The 6,383-nt window shown below is 46.7% G+C and overlaps 1 pseudogene; it reads left to right on the top strand.

Annotated features, from left to right (window-relative positions):
• Positions 1-3,098: 3,098 nt before the first annotated feature.
• LOC123426584 overlaps positions 3,099-6,383 on the top strand; it is a 38,035-nt pseudogene continuing 34,750 nt past the window's right edge.

Raw genomic sequence — 6,383 nt, 5'->3', positions numbered from 1 at the left:
CCGGACACTTGTGGAAATGGCAAGGTCCATGTTAGACGAATACAAGTCACCACATAGTTTTTAGGCTGAGGCTGTCAACACAACATGTCATGCATCAAACCAGCTTTTCCTTCGACCAATATTGGAAAAGACTCCATATGAGCTCCTAACCAGGAACAAGGACAATGTCAAGTACTTTCGTGTATTTGGATGCAAGTGTTTCATCCTCAACAAACGGAACCGGTTAGGAAAATTTCAATCCAAAACAACTAAAGGATTTTTGTTGGCTATGGATCAAACTCTCACGCCTACAGAGTCTACAACAAATCCAATGGATGTGTTATAGAAACCTGTGACGTGACGTTTGATGAATTTAACCACTCCCATGGGGAGCAAGTTGATCTAAGTGACGCAGGTGAAGAAGATTCCTCGTAAGATATCTTGAACATGGGTGTAGGTGCACTTCTTCCCATGGAACAAGAACCCCATGATGATGAAGAAGATGATGAGAGTATTTCTCATCCTCAAGACAGTTCACTGCCCGTACCTCCACACGATACTAGCACACATATCATGTCAGTTGTTCAGGATCAAGTGGGAGAACATGTCTCTCACCCAGATCACACTCAAGAACAAGTTGACCTTCAAGAGCAAGACCAAAGTATTGATATTGTTGATGATGAACCTCAACAGGTGCAACGCGAAGAGGAATATCTTCCACCGCACGTTAATGATCCATATGTTGAGGATGTTGATGATGGAAACGAAGTCGAACCTCGTGAAACCCTGACCTCCATCATGCCACGTGTGGCCTGTCGTGTTGATGTTGATCAAATCCTCACCGGCCTGTCGGAAGGTAGAGTGACTCGTAAACAATTAACAAACTTTTGTGCTCACTTTTTGTTTGTCTCTAGTACTGTGCCACACAGGGTTCAGGATGCATTGTGTGACAATTACTGGCTCCTTGCTATGCAAGAAGAGTTAAACAGTTTTACACGCAACGAAGTATGGTCATTGGTAGAACGACCAACTGAGGAACACAATGTCATTGGAACTAAATGGATCTTCAAGAACAAGGAAGATGAGAATGGGACTGTCCACCAGAACAAGGCAAGGTTAGTAGCACAGGGGTACTCCCAAGTTGAAGGTTTGGACTTTGGTGAGATTTTTGCCCATGTTGCTCGTCTTGAATCCGTTCGCATTCTATTGGCCTATGCTGCTTTCAATGGTTTTACTTTGCATCAAATGGATGTGAAAAGTGCTTTCCTTAACGGTCCTCTACAAGAAGAGGTATATGTATCACAATCACCTGGGTTTGTTGACCCCAATCACAAACACCATGTGTACAAACTTCTTAAGGCTCTGTATGGCCTCAAACAAGCACCCCGTGCTTGGTACGATCATCTTAAGAAGTTCTTACTCGATGATGGCTTTGTGAGAGGGGTGATCGATCCCACTCTTTTGACTAAGAGGGAAAACGGTGATTTGATCTTATGCCAAATCTATGTAGACGAAATCGTTTTTGGTTGTCCTAACATCCATTTATGCAAGAAGTTTGTGGCCTCCATGACCAAGACCTTTGAGATGTCACTCAACTCGGACTTGAAGTTCTTTCTTGGGTTTCAAATACAACAATTTCAAGAAGGAATTTTCTTGTCTGAAACTAATACCTCAAGGACATTCTAGAAAAATTTGATATGAGAAATGCTAAACCAATGAAGACACCCATGGCCACAGGTGTTGTTCTAAATGAAGACACAAACGGTATTCCTTTTGACCCATCTACTTACCGCTCTATGATTGGTTCGTTGCTTTATCTTTGTGCATCTAGACCAGACATCATGTTAAGTGTAGGCATATGTGCTAGATTTCAAGCTTCCCCTAGGGAAAGCCATCATACGGCGGTTAAGCACATTCTTAGATACCTTGTTCACACCCCAAAGTTAGGCCTATGGTACCCTAAGGATGCAAAGTTCGATCTCATTGCTCCAATGCGGATTGGGCTGGTGACAAAGTGGGACGGAAATCCACTTCCGGTGCATGTCAGTTTCTTGGACGTTCCTTGGTAAGTTGGTCCTCGAAAAATCAGAATTGTGTTTCTCTCTCCACGGCCGAGGCCGAATATATTGCAGCCGCAAGCTGTGCAACCCAACTGCTATGGATGAGGCAAACCCTAAAGGATTATGGCATCACTCATCGACACGTGCCTCTTCTCTGTGATAATGAAAGTGCCATCAAGATCTCCGAGAACCCCATTGATCACCCTCGCACAAAACACATTGATATTAAGTATCATTTCATGAGAGACCATGTGCAGAATGGTGACATTGATATTGCTCATGTGGGTACCGACATGCACCTCGCTGACATCTTCACCAAGCCACTAAGCAAAGCAAGATTCTGTCAACTTAGGTGTGAACTTGGAATCTTGGAGCTTCATAACATAACTTGAAATCCTGTACACGTGCACACACTCACATTATGTTCTTGTCTTGATGTCGGCATGCATTTAGGGGGAGACACTAGCACTCACGTCATAATTTTTGTTTTAACCCTATAATATGCATAAATCAACTACCTCCCACAAGTAGTCTATATAGTTCTTATAGGCAACACTGTTGGGTGTCCCTTGTGATAAACCATGTCAAATCACCTCATCATCAAGATTTCATAAATTGCCTCTGCCTACTTCCCTCTCGGACGTCCGATGGCTGACACACTCCGGACGTCCGGCACCTGTCGGTCGTCCGACGGCTGATGCCCTCCGGACGTCCGACGCCCGTCGGACGTCCGACACATCGGGAGCCTCTATAAATAGAGGGGTGTGGGCTGGGCCTTGCCCTAGCCCCCACGCGCGCCCCTTTTCCCCTCTCCCTCCATAGCCGCCACCAGCCTCCTGAGGAGCTCTGCCCTGCGATCTCGCCGCCACAGGGGCCCTGCCCCGCGATTTGGTTGTTCTCCTCCGCATGATCCTTCTTCGATCCCTCTCTTCTCTCGATCTGCAGGTATCCTCTCGGTTTCCCTCATGATTGGTTCCCCTCTCACTAGTTCATGTGTTCATTCATATGTTCTTGACCGACGTTCCCCATTGGGTTTCCCATCATGTAGGCTTTCCAATCATGCCCAAGATTAAGCACACTGCTCGGAAGAACTCTGCTGTCTCATCCGCTCGTGCCGCTCCTGGCACGGGGTCGGATGACACCGAGGTACCACGCCGTCCCTTCAAACGGCTCGCTCGACGTCCTCCTCCACAACCCAGCTCCTCGTCTGATGGGTCTGACTTCGAGGATGAGCTTGCAGCGGAGGAACGTGCTGAATACGTTGCCGTTCGGAAGACTATGCCAAAGCCGGGGACTCGTAGGCCCCCGTATATGCCACCGCCTCCTCCTGAACAGCTAGCAGGTGATGCTCGACGTATCTCCTTAGAGCCTCCTCCCTCCTTGGGTCGTGAAGTCGCGGACTTCACCAAAAAACCCAAATCTGCCTATTCTACTTTCCGTAGAGATGTCAACCAATTCGATGCTGAACGTGATTCTCTAGATTCACGGTTTCGCACAAATGTCCAAGCAGACATTTTCTCTACAGTCATAGTTCCTAAAGGTATATCAGTTCATCATTGCATTGACCTTGAGCACATCCACACTCACCCGGCGAAATACCCGGGTGCCATTGAGCTCATTGAGTCCTCGGGGCTAGCTGCTCCCCTTGCCTTTAAGTGTGATTTTAACAGTGGCGCCATCCACCAATTCTATGCCACTTGTTACTTTCATTCTGATGACTCCGTTAGCTGGATGACCTCTGATACGAAGTTTAGGGCCACTTATGCGGAGTTTGTTGCCGCTTTGGGTTTTCCCGACACCGGTTTCAAAATTCACAAAAGTGACCCTACCATGCCCCCAAATCCATTGCGGCATGTAGTTCTCTTCTCAAACCATGTCATGAACTTGATGTTGATGAAAAACAGAAAGATCTCAACCAAGTGTCTATCTGGCGGTCTCCATATTTTATCATTTTTCAATGCCTTATCCGCACCATCTACCCCAAGATGGGTGACAGGGGAACCTCCAGTGGCTACTGCATTGATATCATGTCACACTTGCATGATTTTCCCAAGCACAAGCTAAATGTGCCTCATTTTTTGTGGCATGAGATTCGGCTCGCTAGTCTTCAATACGAGCGAGCCTTCCCTCATGCCCCCTTCATCCAGGCTTTCATCAACTTTATTGCCACTTCCCGCTTGCTCCTACTCACACGCACCACAAGTGGGTCATCCCCAATCATATGGCGGATGACTATGCTCCTAGGAAAACCCCATCCACCTCCACTCGTCGTGCTACTTCCTGGTCAGACACTCCTTCATCCAGATCTGCCTCTCTCAGTCGCTTAGCCAAATTCATTGGCAAAGCTCATTTTGCCATGATGAAGGCGTTCTCCTTCTAGTGTGCTCAGAACCACAATGTTGTTTCGCGTTTGATCTCCTCCAAGAATGCACTCAAGGCTCGTCTGGGAGACTCGGGCACTCTTGATGTCAGTGACAATGAGGCTATTCCTGCTATTCCTCCTTCTGATTTTGGCTTCCGATCTGGTCCTGAGTGGGCTGATTTTCTTGACGAGGCTGGTGGTAGTGGCTTGCCTGAGGATGAGGATGATGAGGATGATGGTGCTGATGATCTCTGAGCATGGTTGATGTTTGTGGTGCCTCCCTTTTCGGTACTTGATGCCAAAGGGGGAGTAATGTATCCTAGTTTTAGTCTTTGGACTTTTAGCTTTTGAACTCAATTTGCATGTTTGAATAATGTAATGGATAAACGACTGTGATGCACTAATGTGTCCTAGTTTTAGTCTTTGGAGTTTTAGCTTTTGAACTCAATTTGCATGTTTGAATAATGTAATGGATAAACGACTGTGATGCACTATGTATGGCTACCTATGAATGTCGTGATTGCTATGATACCATCGTATGTTATTATGTTTTGTTCTGTTACTTCATATGATGATCGGTTGCCATATGATGATCTATTATCTCTACTAAGTCACATGATATCTTCGATACACACATTAAGGGGGAGCTCCGTTATTTTTACTGTGCACATACTAAGGGGGAGCTCCGTACCAAACCTCTCCAAAGCTAAATGTATGTTAAATCTTTTGACATCTATGTATATGTTGTCATCAACTACCAAAAAGGGGGAGATTGAAAGTGCAGTCATGCCCTTAATCGAGTTTTGGTGTTAATGACAACACATACATAGGAAACTAATCTTATTTGTTGAGTGTATCTCAGGATGGCTTTTAAAGTACTCTTAGTAGATCGAGAATTATGTGCCAAGGTGGCTTGAGAAGATCGGGACTTATATGTCAAGAAGGCTCGGGATTGAGAAAAGATGATGTAGCCTATCCTTTAATTTACTATTCCTGAGTATAGGGATCCCGCACTATTAAGAGGGGATCACAGGTTTTGCGATGAACTTGCTCAAACTACATCTCTACTTTTCTGCTCATACCACATCTCCACTGCTCTTATTTGATCTCAAAACAGAAGCAATGCCTCGGACATCCGGCTTCCTCCGGACGTCCGAGGGCCAGACGCCCGACCACTTCGGAAATTCGGAACCTTATACAAGAGCCAAAGTCTCGGACATCCGGCTCCCTCCGGACGTCCGAGGGCCGGACGCCCGACCACTTCGGAAAACCGGAACCTTGCACCAGAGTCAAATAACTCGGACTTCCGGCCTCCCCCTGTCATCCGAGGGCCGGACGTCCGACCGCTCTCGAAAATCTGGTGCCCTTGAACAGAGCTGAACTCTCCGACATCCGACCCTCTCTTCGGGCATCCGGTCCCTGTGCGACTACACCGTGGCCAACTGATATGAGCACTCCTTCGGTCGTCCGACGCCTCTCGAACGTCTGGAAACCGTCGGACGTCCGACCAGTGTCACACTTAAGTGACCCCAATAGTTATTTTAGTCTCCCCACTATATATATCCCCCTCCCACTTCGTGAGAGTGGGTCCAATACAGCAAGAACACTTACAAGAACACCTTCTTCCTCACTCACTCTTGCCTACACCCAAACTTAGATCCCAAGAGCATTTGTGAGCCCCTTTGAGTGTTGTTCCAATCAAAAGATAGATCGTCTCCTTCTCCTCCTCTCCACCAAAGTGATTTGTGATTTGAGCAAGTTTTGAGCAATCCCCGTGATCTTGTTACTCTTGGAGGTTGGAGACTCCTAGGCGGTAGGAGTCTTCCGAGAGGAATCAAACCTTTGTGATTAGCCCCCGAAAAGTTTGTGAAGGTTTGGAAGCCACCTCAAGGCTTAACACTAGTGGTTGAGAAACGCCTTCGTGGTGTTGTCTCAAAGGGAGAATAGGGTGAGCCTTCGTGGCGTTGGTGTGCCTTCGTGGT

The sequence above is a fragment of the Hordeum vulgare genome, chromosome 2H (assembly GCF_904849725.1).
Source record: "Hordeum vulgare subsp. vulgare chromosome 2H, MorexV3_pseudomolecules_assembly, whole genome shotgun sequence".
NCBI lineage: Eukaryota > Viridiplantae > Streptophyta > Magnoliopsida > Poales > Poaceae > Hordeum > Hordeum vulgare.
Note: the sequence above shows the minus strand (reverse complement) of the source record. Positions and strands in the feature narration are given on the sequence as shown.